The sequence below is a fragment of the Canis lupus genome, chromosome 21 (assembly GCF_048164855.1).
Source record: "Canis lupus baileyi chromosome 21, mCanLup2.hap1, whole genome shotgun sequence".
Taxonomy (NCBI): domain Eukaryota; kingdom Metazoa; phylum Chordata; class Mammalia; order Carnivora; family Canidae; genus Canis; species Canis lupus.
In genome coordinates this window covers 6,167,508-6,183,682 of record NC_132858.1, presented here as the reverse complement: position 1 = coordinate 6,183,682, position 16,175 = coordinate 6,167,508, and the positions used below count along the sequence as shown (strand labels likewise).

General features: G+C 52.3%; 1 long non-coding RNA gene and 1 pseudogene across 1 annotated transcript; one reads left to right on the top strand and one right to left on the bottom strand.

The window, feature by feature from the left end:
- The first annotated feature begins 676 nt into the window (after window positions 1-676).
- Window positions 677-6,547, top strand: LOC140612546 (uncharacterized). The gene is made up of 2 exons (XR_012013701.1): window positions 677-1,133; window positions 4,889-6,547. It is a non-coding gene; the product is annotated as an uncharacterized lncRNA (long non-coding RNA).
- A 7,653-nt stretch (window positions 6,548-14,200) lies between these two features.
- On the bottom strand, window positions 14,201-14,613 carry LOC140613588 (ubiquitin-conjugating enzyme E2 variant 1 pseudogene; annotated as a pseudogene).
- Window positions 14,614-16,175: the final 1,562 nt, after the last annotated feature.

Below are 16,175 nucleotides of genomic sequence, written 5' to 3'. Positions count from 1 at the left end.
TAAGGTCAAAGGTTTGGGAGCTGTCCAGGTCCATGCAAGTGTGGAGTTGCCTGCACCCCAGCCTCTGGCCTCCGTTTGCTTCCGGGGCCACTCTGTTTAGAAACCAGAGGAAAGGGCAGCCTTGGTGGCTCAGCAGTTTAGCGTCGCCTTCAGCCCAGGGCGTGATCCTAGAGACCTGGGATCGGGATCGGATCCCACATCGGGTTCCCTGCGTGGAGCCTGCTTCTCCCTCTGCCTGTGTCTCTGCACCGCCCCCTCATAAATAAATAAAATCTTTAAAAAAAAAGGGAAAGCACTCCTCGTGCCCTGGGGAGGCTCCTCTCAAACCTCACTGCCCTCCAGCCCCACACTTGTGCAACTCCTGAGTACTCAGTTTCTTCCCTCGCTTGATGGAACAAAACTGGCCTATCTAGAGGCTGGCATGACTCCTCTGTCCTGGTTACTGTAGCGAGGCCCAGTTGAGGGAAGAAGTAGGCCTGGCCTCGGGTCGGGGTCAAGGAGCTGCCCTGGCACCCCCCTAGACCGCCTCTCCGCAATGCCCGACGTCACTGGAAGCTTGTGTGAGCCCGTCCTGTCCCGGCGAGGCAGGCAGGGCAGGTGGCGCAGGCTGGGCTGGCAGCGCCAGCTGGATGCCCAGTGCCTGGAAAGGCTGCAGAGCTGGCGCACCCCTAGGTGCTCAAGCCTGGTGTCTGGGCTCAGGCCATCTCCCTGAAACAAGTTCTCCCGTCCGCGACCCAGTGGCAGCTAGCCCTGGTGTGACTCCGTTCCTCGAGCGCCAGCTCCGGCACGGGCAGGCACCCGGTGCTTGCTGGGAGCCGCGGGCCCTAGTGTAGCCCCGGGGTCTGGTGAGCGCGACCCAGGCAGGAGGGGACGGGAAGCCTCTGCAGCTTCTCCCTCCCCGGGTCCTAAGCGCCTGGGCACTGCTGGCATTCGCTAGTGGTGAGGCCCAGAGGCAAAGCGAGGCTTCTGATTTGTCAGGAGGAGGCCCTCCCACCAGGGCTGCCTCCACCCCCTCTCTCCGCACCTCTGCCGCTCCCACCTCCTAGGGCCTGAAGTTTGTGTTTGTGGAAACCTTTGGAAAGCTTCTAACACGGAGGACTAAAGACGGCCTACAGCCTCCCGTGATGACTTGGGTAATGTTCTTTAAAAGAAAAGCCTGTTGCCAGATCCTGTTTTCTCCTTGTCAAATTTGTGAGTTTTTCTGCTAAATTCAGTAGATCGTGCTTCCACGTTTTGCAGAAAGTCTGCTCCTCTGTGGGGACATTCACACACCAGAGGGCTGGCAGATGGGTGGCCGTCTGAGACCCTGAGTGACAGGGGTGCGGCTGCATTTCTTTAATATTTGTTGAACACCTGTTATGTATTAGTGCTGGGGTGGGGAGGCAAGAGGTGAGAGACCTTGGGGTGGGTGTAATTAAAGCCGTGGAAGCAGGTGAGGACCTAGGGGAGAAGGGGGCAGACAGCCCCTGGCCACCCCTACCCCCGACCTGGGAGAGGGCAACTAGCCAGACATGCCACCTCCAGGAGGAGCAGGCCAGTGGGGAGAGAAGAAAGCTGGTGAGGGGGAGGGAAGGATGGCAGCTGGAAGGGGAGGTGGGGTTAAGGAAGTAATTCCTATTGGGTTGTTTGTTTTTTTTTAAGATTGATTTTATTGGGGCAGCCCCAGTGGCACAGCGGTTTAGCGCCGCCTGCAGCCCAGGGTGTGATCCTGGAGATCTGGGATCGAGTCCCACGTCGAGCTCCCAGCATGGAGCCTGCTACTCCCTCTGCCTGTGTCTCTGCCTCTCTCTCTCTCTGTGTCTCTCATGAATAAATAAATAAAATTTAAAAAAAAGATTGATTTTATTTATTTGAGAAAGAGAGGATGAGCACAACCAGAGGTGAGGGGCAGAGGGAGAGAAGCAGGCTCCCTACTAAGCAGGGATGTGGGACTTGATCCCAGGACACCAGGATCATCAAAGGCAGGTGCTTAACCAACTCACCCACCAAGACACCCCTGGAGGTGATTCGTATTGTTAATGAAGGACAAACACAAGAAGCTTCCACAGGGAATGAGTTCCCAAAAGGGAAGGTGGGGAAGTTATTCAGAATCTGGAGGAGGGCTGGTCTTAGGTTGGGCCTATCTTCCTAAGTAACAAGAAGGAAAGAGATGGAGCCAGTGCCAGCATGAAAGTTTCCATTTTGTTTGTAAATAGGAGGCAAGATCACCTGAGAGTGAGGAGGAGGAGGTGAGAACCCCCAAAGCTTAAGGAGCATGAAGGAGATTTAGAATCAAGAAAGGAAAAGCAAGCCACCAAGCCACCCATAGAAACCCAGCATAACTCGTTACAGAAATCTTGACCAGTCACCTTCTAGGTACCAGTGGGTGTTGGAGGCACCCAGTGGAGCCAAGGCCACTGGCCTCACTTCTCAGCCTAGGTGTTAGGCTCTCAGCCAGGTGGGGGGTGGTGGAAGTCCGCAGGTTATAGGGCTCAGGTGGGCAGGAGAGGGCTTGAATGAAGAGCCCTGGAGAGAGCGCAGGTTAGGGAAGGGGAGTCCACGGTAGAAGTGGGCCCCTGGCCGGTAGAGCCGCCCAAGGCCTGGAGGCACTCCTGCCGTCAGAGAGCAGTCCAGCAGTAGTCAGACAAGCACGTGGGTGGACAGGAGGTCAAGGTCGGAGCAGGGCTCTTGGAACTTTGGAAGGGCTGCATTTAAGTGATGACAAGCTCCCTGATGGGGCCCAAGGGGAGAGCGTCCTGGTTCTGGGAGATGAAGACGCTGGGTAGAACTGAGCTCACTCAAGATGACAGCAGACAGCCTTCACTGAGAGTCCTGGGAACCAAGCAAACCTGGCCAGAAACATTAGCCTGTGGGGGATTAACACGGGGAGGTACCCTACTCAGGTCTGGGCGGCTTGCTGAGCCTCCTGGGGAGGTGAGCAAATGCTCAAAAGTGATGTTTCAGTGAATGAGTCAGCTTGCTCGAGGCCACGCAGGCGCAGGTCCTGCAAGCAGCAGAGCCACACGTCAGTCCCAGATCCAGCTCCAAGGTCCTGGGGTGCATTTGGAGCTATGCCTGGACTGTCACAGAGCCAAGGTCACTGGGGCCAGCCCAAGTCACAAGGCCCCACCTTCACCAGCTTAATTCTGGAAAGCTCCATGGATGACAAATGGCAATCACTGTTTCTTACCTCCTGTCCGTGCAGTTAGGTGGGGACAGGAGAACTTTGTCCAGGGGTTATCATGCAGATAAGCATGGTGACCTGCCCCCATTAGTCAAATAGACACAGGGGGCTTGAAAAGTGTACAGGGTGCCTCATGAGTTTTCTGAACCCCGAGAGCCGTGACTTGTCTTTATCTGAAAGAGTGTGTCCAACAAGAGGAGGCCTCAAGACGGCGGAGAAAGGGCAGCCCGGGTGGCTCAGCGGTTTAGTGCCGCCTTCAGCGCAGGGCGTGATCCTGGAAAACCCCAGATCGAGTCCCATGTGGGGCTCCCTGCATGGAGCCTGCTTCTCCGTCTGCCTGTGTCTCTGCCTCTCTCTGTATGTGCGTCTAATAAATAAATAAAATTGTTTAAAAAAAAAAAGACGACAGAGAAAGAGTTTTTCTTCCAGCCTGGCAAGTTGCTGGACTCCATCTCGACAGTGACTCCACACAAAAGTCACCCAGGCACACAGGAGGGACCCTATGCATTACCCCCTAAAGCAGCACCAGGTCCCCTCAGTTGGGTGCACACTTTGGAAGCTACAGACACAAGGCTGGGGAGTTAGTACACTCTTGCATAGCTGACTCCCCGGCAGCATGTCGGGTGTCCTTACACCTCCTGGGTGGGGTGAGGAGTCGGATGCTGATGGGAAGTGGCTGTTAACCTCTGGCAGGTTGAGAAAACCCTGCCTAGGGTCAGTCTCCTGCAAACCAAACAGAAGGACATTTCTTTCCTCTTCTTGCCAGTAAAACTACATTTTTTTCTTTTTTCTTTTTTTTTTTTTAAGATTTATTTGTTTATTCATGAGAGACAGAGAGAGGCAGAGACACAGGCAGAGGGAGAAGCAGGCTTCCTGAAGGGAGCTGGATGTGGGACTTGATCCCAGAACCCTGGGATCAGGACCTGAACCAAAGGCAGACGCTCAACTGCTGAGCACCCAGGCGCCCCTAAAACCACATTTTTCTTCTTGGGTCAGAAGGGAGAACCAAGGACAGCCTGAGCAGCCTCCGAGTGGACCCAGAAACGGCCAGAGCGGCTCTGGGAATCGCTCAGCCCCGGGCACGGCTGGCAGAGGTGCTGTGGGTCTCACTGCCCTCCCTTAGCTCTGCGGGGACGGACAGACACAGGTCCTCTGTGGTCTCCAGTTTCTCACCTGTCAAGCAGAGGTACCACTGGCACTGACTTCAGAGTCATTGAGGAGTGAGAGCCGTGAGCCCCCACTTGGGGCCTGGTCCCCAAGTCAACAGTGAGCATAGGCTGGCCTCTGTGCGCTCATGGGCCTCCTCTGGGCCTCTGACCTTCGTCCTCTCCCGTTAACACCTGCTCAAACAACTGGAAGGCATTATGCTGAGTGAAATAAGTCAATCAGAGAAGGACAAACATTATATGGTCTCATTCATTTGGGGAATATAAAAATTAGTGAAAGGGAATAAAGGGAAAGGAGAGAAAATGAGGGAAAATATCAGTGAGGGTGACAAAACATGAGAGACTCCTAACTGGGAAACGAACAAGGGGTAGTGGAAGGGGAGGTGGGCAGGGGGTGGGGGTGACTGGGTGATGGGCACTGAGGGGGGCACTTGGCGGGATGAGTACTGGGTGTTATGCTATATGTTGGCAAATTGAACTCCAATAAAAATTAAAAAAACACACACCTGCTCAAACAGCCTTCAATCACAGCCTTTTCCTTTTTTTTTTTTTTTTAAAGATTTGATTTATTTATTCACGAGAGACATACAGAGAGAGAGGCAGAGACACAGGCAGAGGGAGAAGCAGGCTCCATGCAAGGAGCCTGATGCAGGACTCGATCCCGGGATCCCAGGACCATGCCCTCGGCTGAGGGCAGGCGTTAAACTGCTGAGCCATCCAGGGATCCCCGTCACAGCCTTTTCCATCCTGATTTCAAATCGCTGGGCCACTGGAACTGGTCTCCACTGGAGATGGACCCACAACAATTCCAGTTCTTTCTTCCTCAAGCCGAAGCTGACAGAGGTCAGCCAAGCCCTCCTTCCACAGGGGTCTTTCTGGATTTATCTGCTCCCTTGACAACCTTCTCACCTTGAGCACCAAATAGGTGCAGAGCACTCAAAAGGCACGGGGGGGCCTCCCCTCCCCACCCCCACTACCCCGGCTCTTTCCCTCACAAGTAGCAGGTACACAGATTGGCAGGGAGCGGGATTCGTGCCTCGATGAAGTATGTGGGAAGCACTGAGGGAGTACCGAGGAGGTGTCACTTCTGCTGGAGAATCGAGGCAGGTTTCAAAGAGGAGGTGAGATTAAGAAGGCTCCAGAGGAGTTCGTATGAATAGGAGTTCATAAGCCCAAGGGGCAGAGAGGCAGCAGAGCCTGGTGAGAAGAATGGTGAGAAGTTCAGGGTGGCCAATCCAGAGGATTAATGGGGATGGGCAGGCCCAGGTGGTCTGGGGAGATTGGGTGCGAATGGTGGGGAGACAGGGGCTCACTGGGGTTAGGAACAGGGGTTCTTGTCCAGTGCCCTCAGGCAAGTTCAGTCCACACCACCTCCTAATTTGGCAGCCTTGGCTTCCTGTTCCGTAAAATGGAAATGATCATTGTGCCCAACTGGCTGGGGATTAAATGGAACAGCAAAAGGATGCCTGGGCACCAGTGTGGCCACAGACATTGGATAGCAGCTACTGGTCACTTTTGATTCCTGGAATCTAATTCCAGAGGCTATTCTGTTTCTCCTGCTTCCCCCAGTCAGCCCCACTTGGGCTCCCCACCCCTCCTCCTGGCCCCAGCTGTGGCCCAGCCATCCCAGGAGGCCAGAGAGGAGGGCCAGGCTCCTCACAGGACAGAGGGGGCGATGGAACCCCCAGTAGCACGGACAGCCTAAGCCCCCTTGCTGGCTGTGGCGGGCATCCTGCCTGGAGCCCAACACAGGCGGTGACCCGTTTGGGCCTCAGCGCCTCTTCTTAGCAACAACCTCCGAGCTGGAAGAGCCAAGCCAGAGGAGGAAGCAGCGAGTGCATAGGCCGAAGTGAGAGAGAAGAGAGCTGAGGTGGAGGCCCAAGTCAGCCACTAGCAGGGGCATCCACGGAAGCCACGAGAACAGAAGCGAGGAAGGCCAGAGGCCGGGGGCGCCGGTGCAGGTCGTTGGACGGCAACCCTACTGTCTGGAATTCATCCGGTGGATCTAGAACATCCATCACCATCTGATCACAGCCACTGCCTCTGAAAGGCCCACCTTGCTCGTAGCTAAGCAGTCCCCTTTGGTCCTTTGCCCTGGACAGTGACATTCCCTAGTTCTGTTCTCAGGTGTGGCTGGATGTAGTCCACACACAACATCGTCTTTTCTACGGTCTTGGCTAAAGGAAAAATAAATAAATAAAGCAGGTTCTTGACCTTATTACTGTATGCCCTGCAGTGTTTTGTGTGTGTGTGTGTGTGTGTGTGTGTGTGTGTGTTTTAAAGATTTTATTTATTTATTCATGAGAGACATGGACAGAGAGAGGCAGAGACAGGGCAGGGGCAGAAGCAGGCTCCACGCAGGGAGCCCGACGTGGGACTCAATCCCGGGTTTCCGGGATCATGCCCTGAGCCAAAGGCAGATGCTCAAGCGCTGAGCCAGCCAGGCGTCCCTAGAGTAGAGTTTTCCTGCATATGCTTTTAGTACAAGAAAAGCACAGATGGAAGCACTATTTTTTGTCTTTGGAGAGGATCCTGAAAGTCAGTTCAACTTAAAGAGCAACATTGTTGACTCTTAAAACTGGGGCAGTTCTGCTGGCAGATCTTTTAACAGAGGCCTCAGTGATAGTCACTTAGATTTGCTTACGATTTCAAAAAATAAAATAAATCCAATTAAATCAGCCCAGCAGCTGCGGCAGGGGGTAGCTACCATTGACCTGTGACAACGTGTTTGTGTTTGTTTAGCTGGAGCCACTCACCAAAGAGGTTAATGTTCAACACCCTCCAGCCCCTGGAGCTATGGCAGGGAGCCAGGCTGGTGAGACACGCTGGCCAGCACTGAGGCCACTGCTCAACTGCCCTTCCTGCCTGCCCCTCCCCGACAGTGACATGCGTGTGTTCTTGCCCTGGAGAGTATCAGGTGAAGCCTCCAAGGTCTCTCTCGGATCTTTGGGAACAGTGAACATAGGCAGGCAGGGAGCCTCATTGTGGTTCCCGGGAGGGAAGAGGAGCCTCAGGCTCAGAGTGGGACAGTGCCACCGATGTCATGAAGTCCCCAGGACTCTGCCACACTGGGCCAGTTCCTCAGAACCCCTGGGAGGCCCTGGTGGGTGGTGCCTTCAAGTATGGAGGGTGAGGCTGGTAAGCAGCCCTAGGGCTCACTTGGGTTAGGGAGTCTTTGCTGTTCCCTCCTCCTGGACCTTCTCTCTGTCCCACCCTTACTTGAGCAGCAATTTCTCAGCCCTTGGACCCCTGGCAGATGTCACTTCCTGAACCCTCCCAGATGTCCCACTCTCACTCTGATCATCTCTGCTCAGCTCTGATCCCTCTAGCCCCATGGGGTCTTTGGGGCCTGACAGTGTCAACCCAGGAAGGCTAGGGCAAGCCACAGGCTGATGGGGAAGGGGCTTCCTCCCTGGAGAAAGAAATCCCAGAAGCATTCCACCTCTCGTCCCCTTTGGCCAGCAGAGCAGGATTCAGGTGCCCCAGAAAAGCCCAAGCTTCAGGTTGCCACCAGCCTCGGGGGTGCCTGGGACACACTCTCCTCCCCCTCAGTGAAGAGGCCATGCCAGGCAAAACGGCTATGCCCAACCTGTGCCCCACGCCCTCTTCATCCTGCCTGGTGACTCCCAGCGGAGGAAGGACTGGAAGTAGGTAGCAGAGCACTTGCTCCATGTTGGACCTGGGAATGTGGCCCAAGGGCTGGGATGGAAAGGGCTGGTGGCCAAGGGACACGTGTTTGAGGGCACCTGCCACTGTCATAGCCTCCATGCCAGGCGAGTGCGGTGGACCCACCAGGAGGGAGCACACTGTCCTCTGGCTGGCCCCCTGGCCCACCTGCCTTCACAGAAACTGCTGCTTCTGGGGGTTCCCACGCAGCCACAAGGGTCAGGCCCATCTGTCCAGCCAGGAAACATGGAGATGGAAACAGGCCCTGTGAAGGGCCCAGGGTGTGCGCTGGGCGGGGGCAGAGCAAGCACGACACCAAGTAGGTCCTCTAGGCTGACCACCCCCCGTGGCCAAGAAGGGAAAGCAGGTTGTGACACGGACCACAGTGGCGGCTTGAGAGTTAACAGGGCACCTCGAGAAGGAATAAGAGGGGGGCGGGGGGAGTTTGCAAGGTGCCCAGTTGGAGGCGAGGGGCCCTGGGGGCAGCCCCACCCCCACCTGCCAGCCTACCTGCCCCGGTCAGGCTTGAGCTCACTGCCACCCCATGCCCCATGGATAGTGGGCCCCAGAGCACGCAGTGGGATGGCCCGGCTGGCCTCTGGTCCTTGGTCAGAGGTGGCAGATGTGGGCCGTGCTGGGGGTGAGCCACCCCCGTGCGAGGCAGCCTTCTGGGCACTGGGTCCGATGAACAGACTGCCGAGGGGGGTGGCAGCTCGTTACTGGCCATGTGGCTCTCAGAGGCCTCAGCGCCACCTGGGTTGAGAGGGTTGAGGTGGGCTGAGCTTAGACACCAGCCACAGAGAGCTGCAGAGGGCTGGACTCTTTCTCTCCCAGCTTTGGCCACCCCTGGACGGAGGCACCAGAGGGCCCGGCTCCTGCTGCCCTGGCTCCCTGGGGCTGTCTGCCCGGCCACTCAGTGGTCCCATACATCCGCTCATCTCCTCACTCATTCACTCATGGGGTGTTTGCTAAGCACCTGCTCTGTGCCATGATCTACACTGGGCACACACTGGCCACCAGGGAATCCCTGCCTCCTGCCCCTGAGTGGTCCATCGTCTGACAGGGAGACACTCACACTTCAGTTGGGGGACTCTGAGGAGGGCAGCCCAGGAGACATGGATGAAGCCTCCTGGAAGTGTGGCAGGCATAGCAGGGAAGGCTTCTTGGAGGAAGTGACCGTGGAACTTTGTTTTGGTTGTGGAGGTGAAGAAGGGCCTTGTCTGTCCCAGCAAGCCAGGCTTGGTGATGGATCGGGAGCCTGGAGGTCAGGCCACAGGCCAGCCTGGTCATTGACTTGCTCTGTGACCCAGGTCAGTCACTGCCCTTCTCTGAGCTTCTGTCAACAGTTGGCTTTGGCCCCTGCCTTGTAAAGCACGCAAGCTGGCAGGGCCCCCAGTGAGATGAGGCCACAAGCCTGGACCGCAGGCCACTCATTGCTCTACTTGGGCAGCCTCAGGAGAGAGTGGAGGCAGACTGGCGGCCCCCCTCCCTCCATCCTGCCGCTTGGGCCTGGGGACCCTGACCCATACCAACTTCCTTTAAGGCCTGAGGCACTGAGAGAGACGAAGAGGAGCCGGGTCCTCTTACTCCAGGGTTTGGACCCACACCCTGCCACCTCCTGACTGTGTGGTCCATGGCAAATCACACCACCTCCTCGAGCTCGCTTTTCTCATCTGCTAAATGGGGGGTGGGAGGGATGATAGGATGATAATTATAACAACTAATTGTCAGTTCTCCTGTAAGTGTAGGCACTGGGCTTAGATTTTCCATGCGTTATCTTGACTTTTCCCCCAAGACTGAAAGGTAGACCTCGCCATTCTATTCTAAATAAGGACTCAGAGGAAGATGAGACTAAGACTCATCTCAAAACCACAGACCCTTGGTGCCTGGATGGCTAAGTTTGGTTAAGCACACGACTTCAACTCAGGTCAGGATCCCAGGGTCCTGGGATCAAGCCCCATATTGGGAATCCACACTTAGTGGGGAGTCTGGTTTTGCCTCTGCTCATGCTCATGCTCTCTCTCCTCTCTCAAATAAATAAATAAAATCTAAAAACAAACAAACAAACAAAAACAAAAACCTCCAAAACAGCAGAACTGGCTTAGAACTCCAATTTTTCTGTTCAAAGACCAGAGACCCCAGCTACTTCCTTTAGTAACTTTCTTACCAGGTCCTGTCTCAAGCCAGGCTCAGCCAGACACACAGAAAGGCATGGAAGCCAGGCCCTCGGGCTTACCCTGGAGGAGTCAGGAGAACCAGGGGCCCGGCAGTCCTCCTGCCCCAGGGTGTTTGGAAACCAGGACACATAGGAGTTGTAGGACCTTGCACCATGAGGGAATGAGCCACCCCACTGGGGAAACCCCCCCCCCCCCCCGCCCGGCCCCAGAAATCACTGGCCAAATGTCGTATCTGGTGAAGCATATGCTACCACCATCACTTCCCTCCAGCCTCCCAGACCTCATGCAGAAACTATCCTGAACTTTGTTGCAGGGTACACTGAGGAATTCTTGGGCTTCTTGGGCTTCTGGGCCCTGCATTCAGGGCAGTCATAGTCTGGGGACAAGGGGCTAGAAAGAGGTCACTGGCCCATGAAGTCTGCATAGCCCTAGTACAGTGGCACCCCCAGTGTGGCATAGCATGCCACCCATTGTGTACTCCTGAGCCCATTGCCAAACCTCCCTGTGCCTGTCTCCTTGCCACTGGCCCCATAGGCTGTGTGATGATACTGTGCAATAATTGGTGTGAAAAGTTTTGCATGGGGCCTGGTACCTAGGGAGCACTCAATGCACAAACTGTTGGAATCATATGACATTTCTTTGGGTAGGAGCTACTGGCCCACATGGGACATGGCTTCTGCCATGTGGAATTCCGATGGTTGGAACCTCAGAGCCCTGTCTCCGACTCCCCAGTCTCTAGGCTCAGGCCTTTGCGTTTCTCCACAAAGAACCACGGGCTGCTGGGAGCTCTTTCTGGTGAATGTGGCTGCAGGACTGTGGGGCAGCTTCTCTTTCTTTCCAAACCAGGTTTTCTCCCCTTCCTGGGGGTCTGGGAAGGGACCTTCCCTGAGACCCTCCCAATAAATTATTTTCCTTATTTTCTTAAAAAATAATCTCTACATCCAGCGTGTCGCTTTAACTCAAAACCTTCAAGATCAAGAGTCATGTGCTCTACAGACTGAGCCAGCCAGGCTGCCCAAATTATTTTCCTTCTTAAATTAGCCTGAAATGGTGTCTGTCATCTTCAATCAGTAGACCCAGCTGGAGCAGTCAATGGTCTTGGGGCTGTGGCTCCCCCATCAGTTCTGGAGAAAGACATGAGGACAGTAAGGATGAAGGGGTCTCTTCCACAGCTGGGAAAATGTAGCCACTGAAGGTGGAATCTTCAAAGAACATTTCAAATGACTTGGGAGAATGCTCATGATAGATGCTTCAGTTGAAGAATAATTTACACAATATCCACAAGTTTTAATAAACAACTCAACTGGACACCTGGGTGACTCAGCGGTTGAGCAGCTGCCTTCAGCTCAGGGCGTGATCCCGAGTCTGGGGATTGAATCTTGCAATGGACTCTGCAGGGAGCCTGCTTCTCCCTCTGCCTGAGTCTCTGCCTCTCTCTGTGTCTCTCTTGAATAAATAAAATTTTTAGAAAAAAAATAAATAACTCAATTATTTTGGACATGATATTCATGCATGTAAACTACCACCCAGCTCAAGACATAGGACATTTTCAACCCCCAGGAGGCTCTCGAGTGCTCCTTCCCATATAATACTTCCTTTTTTTTTTTTTTTTTTAAGATTTTATTTATTTATTCATAAGAGACAGAGAGAGACACACACACAGGCAGAGGGAGAAGCAGGCTTCATACAGGCAGCCTGACGTGGGACTTGATCTCGGGTCTCCATGATAATGCCCTGGGCTGAAGACGGAGCCACCTAGCCTGCCCCAAATAATGCTTCCTAAAAGGAAACTGTTACCCTGATTTTTACCTCCATTGACTAAGTCTGCTCTTCTAGAACTTCAAAAATGGGACCGGTGTGTCCTCTTTTGTCTATCTTTTTGCACTCCATGTTACATCCATGAGATTCCTTTCAAGTGTGGTGTGTCCTCTTCATCACAGTTGTAGTGCTCAATCATGGAAATATACCACAATTTGTTTATACATTCTACTCCTTTTGGACATTTGCATTGTTTCCTCTCTGGGGCTACTGCCAGTGGTGCTGCTGCGCATTGTTCACGCCTGCCTGTTGCTGGACATAAGCAGTCAGCAGTCATTTCTATCAGGTACCGACCTACATCCAGCAGTGCAATTACTGGTTCTTAAGATATGTGTGTGTTGGGGATCCCGGGGTGGCTCGGTGGTTTAGCGCCTGCCTTTGGCCCAGGGCATGATCCTGGAGACCTGGGATCGAATCCCACATCAGGCTCCCGGCATGGAGCCTGCTTCTCCCTCTGCCTGTGTCTCTGCCTCTCTCTCTCTCTCTCTCTCTCTCTCTCTGTCTCTTTCATGAATGAATTTTAATAAATCTTTAAAGGAGTGAAAGATGGTAACTAATAAAAAAAAGATATGTGTGTATTGACACTTTGTTATGAAAAACCTCAAATCTAGGGATCCCTGGGTGGCCCAGCGGTTTAGCGCCTGCCTTTGGCCCAGGGCATGATCCTGGAGTCCTGGGATCAAGTCCCACATAAGGCTCCCTGCATGGAGCCTGCTTCTCCCTCTGCCTGTGTCTCTGCCTCTCTCTCTCTGTGTGTCTCTCATGAATAAATAAATAAAATCTTAAAAAAAAAAGAAAAACCTCAAATCTACAGAAAATTTGAAAGAATCGTTCAGTGAATCCCACAATGCACTTCACATGGACACCATAACTCTATTCTACTGTAGCTGTCGTATCGTGTTTCTATCCATCGCCCATTCCTCTGTCCATCCATTAATCTATCTACTGTTGCCAAGGCAGCAATATAATTTTAAGGAAAAAAAGGCAGACACAAAATTATTCCAAACCCATAGACTCAGAGAGATTGGGAGGGCATCCAGCAAACCCCCAATGACCATGGTGATGTCTGCCTGGTAGGATGGGGCTCAAGCTCCCCAGGAGAAGAAAAGGTGGCAGGGACCAAGGAAGTAGAACAGAAGGAAACTGCTCCATAAATCTCCTGACCCTAAGAGGTGTGAATGAAAGGCTCAGAGGGCCCATCCCAAGCTGAGGAAAGGTGGCCAGTAAAAGGGGAAGAATCTCATCACCAGCAACATTTAAGCTGAAATTTGGGAGAAGGTTCTGGACAAAGAGACCAGGATACTGTGCTGTGTCTAGGTGTTTATTTCTATGAAAAGCTTTCACAGGTATGCAAATAGCCAGTAAGCACATGGAAAGATGCTCGGCATCACTAACCATTAAGGGAAATGCAAATCAAAACTGCAAGGAGATACCATTTCACACCTTTTAGAAGCCCATTACAAAAGATAAAACAGAAAAACAAACAAACAAACAGAAAGCAGTGATGTTGCTGAGAGTGTGCAGAAACTGGAGCCCTTGTGTACTGTGGGAGGGTAAAAATGGTGCAGCCGCTTATGGAAAAAAAGTATGTGGTTCCTCAAAAAATTAAACATAGAATCACCATTTGATCCAATAATTGCACTTCACACACAGAAGAATTGAAAGTAGAGATTTGAACAGATATTTGTACCCCAAAATTCCTAGCAATATTATTCACAATAGCTGGTAGGTAGAAGCAAACAATCAAATGCATGAATGGGTAAAACAATGCGACCTATCTTTTTTTTTTTTTTTTTTTTTAAGATTTCATTTATTCATTCATGAGAGACACAGAAAGAGAGGCAGAGACGCAGGCAGAGGGAGGAGAAGCAGGCTTCATGCAAGGAGCCCGATGTGGGACCCGATCCCGAGAATCCGGGATCGGGCCCTGAGCCGAAGGCAGACACTCAACCGCTGAGCCACCCAGGTGTCCCACGATGTGGCATATCCATACAACGGAATTTTTTTTGTTGTTATAGCACAGCTTACATATTTCAAAAGGACAAAAAATTAGTATCATTTACAGTATCTTAAGATAAATTGCCTTTGGGAGTTTTCTTTCCAGTACTTTTTAGGTCTATGAGACGTATCTAGAAAACGTATTACTGTGGAAAATGACTGCTTGAATCGATGGCAAGGGTGAGGGGAGGGCCTGTCTTTTCTCTTTTTGATTAATTGCTGTACTATCGTCCTTCAGGTGGCTGAGGGAATTTCATGTCTTCTTAGACATCATTAGGTGCCGCAGCTCTTGCAGGACAACTTTGGTGCTATATGAGTTCTGCCATTTTGCTAGCACGGATATGGCTTTTGGGTCCACCACTCCACTAGAACTATAAACTCCATATTAATTTTTGTTACAAATCTTACAAAGGGGTGTTGCTTCTGGGTACTTAGGTCTACATTCTATTTTAAGGTTGTATATTCAGTTTTCATAAATTGTTCTTGGAGGCCCAATTATCATCCCTGTCCATCTTGTTTTTGGTTTTTTTAAAAGATTTTATTTATTCATGAGAGACCCAGAGACAGAGACAGAAAGACAGAGACACAGGCAGAGGGAGGAGCAGGCATCTCACAGGGACCCCATTGTGGGACCGAATCCCCAAACTGGGATCACACCCTGAGCCAAAGGCAGATGCTCAACCGTTGAGCCACCCAGGAGTCCCCTCGTCCATCTTGTGTCATAACTTCGTCATCTTCTAGACCCCAGCTAACAGTGCCATCTCTTACTCCTTTCTGGCCTTCTTCCAATTCTTCCAACAGTCAAAAATTGTGAGGCACTTTTACTCCCAAGCCCGTGGTAGCTGCCATCTTGCGTCACTGTCCCATACAATGGAATATTATTCAGTCTTTTTTAAAAATCTTTATTTATTTATGATAGTCACAGAGAGAGAGAGAGAGAGAGAGAGAGAGAGAGAGGCAGAGACAGGCAGAGGGAGAAGCAGGCTCCATGCACCGGGAGCCCGACGTGGGACTCGATCCCGGGTCTCCAGGATCGCGCCCTGGGCCAAAGGCAAGCACCAAACCGCTGCGCCCCCCGGGGATCCCATATTATTCAGTCTTAAAACGGAATACAATTCTGGGATGCCTGCTGGCTCAGTGGTTGAGCGTCTGCCTTTGGCTCAGGTCGCGATCCTGGGGTCCTGGAATCGAGTCCCGCACTGGGCTCCCCACAGGGAGCCTGCTTCTCCCTCTGCCTATGTCTCTGCCTCTCTCTGTGTCTCTCATAAATAAACAAAATCTTTAAAAAGAACAGACAAACAAACAAAAGATATGCAGAGCAGACAAATTCAGACACAGAAGGTGGAATAGAGGCTACCAGGGGTTGGAGGGGGTATGGGAGGTTGTTTAATGCAGACAGTTTCAGTTCTATGAGAGGAAAAGAGTGCTAGAGATTGGTTGCACAACATTGTGAATTTACTTAACACCACTGAACTATACAGTTAAATGTGTTTAAGATGGTAAAGTTGGGGTGCCTGGGTGGCTCAGTCAGATGGGCATCTGCCTTTGCCTCGGGTCATGGTCCCACGGTCCCAGGTCCTGGGATCGAGCCCTGCGACAGGCTTCCTGCTCAGTGGGGAGTCTGCTTCTCCCTCTCCCTCTGTTCCCCCACTACCTTGCTCATGCTGTCTCTGTCCTCTCTCTCTTTCAAATGAATAAATAAAATCTTTATTTTATTTTATTTTTTTAAATAAAATCTTTTAAAAAATGGTAAAGTTGATGAGAAAGACCAACTTCCTGGAACAGGAAGTAGGACAGTGTAAGGACCCCACTAGGCTGGGGGCATGGATTTCAGGTAAAACCAGTTGAACCAGTTATAGGGTACTCAGGAACATTCAGCTTTTCTGTGTGGCAGTTGAGAAGGGCAGGTTGGGCTCACCTAAGGTGGGGGTTTGCCAGGTGATTACAGCAGAGGAAGGGTCAGCCAAGTGCTAGGACGCTCAGCTCCCAGATGGCAGTCACTGAGCACCACAGAGCCCTGCTTCTGGCTCACACAAACTCCTTCCTTGCATGTGTTGGTGACCAAGCTTCTCTCCTCAGCTTTGGGACACGAGACTCCCTGTCTTGTAATGCTGGCTTCACCTTGCACCCAGCGCCCTGGCTTACCATGGAAGGGGAAGAGTATGGGGAAGGTATACTGGGTATTTA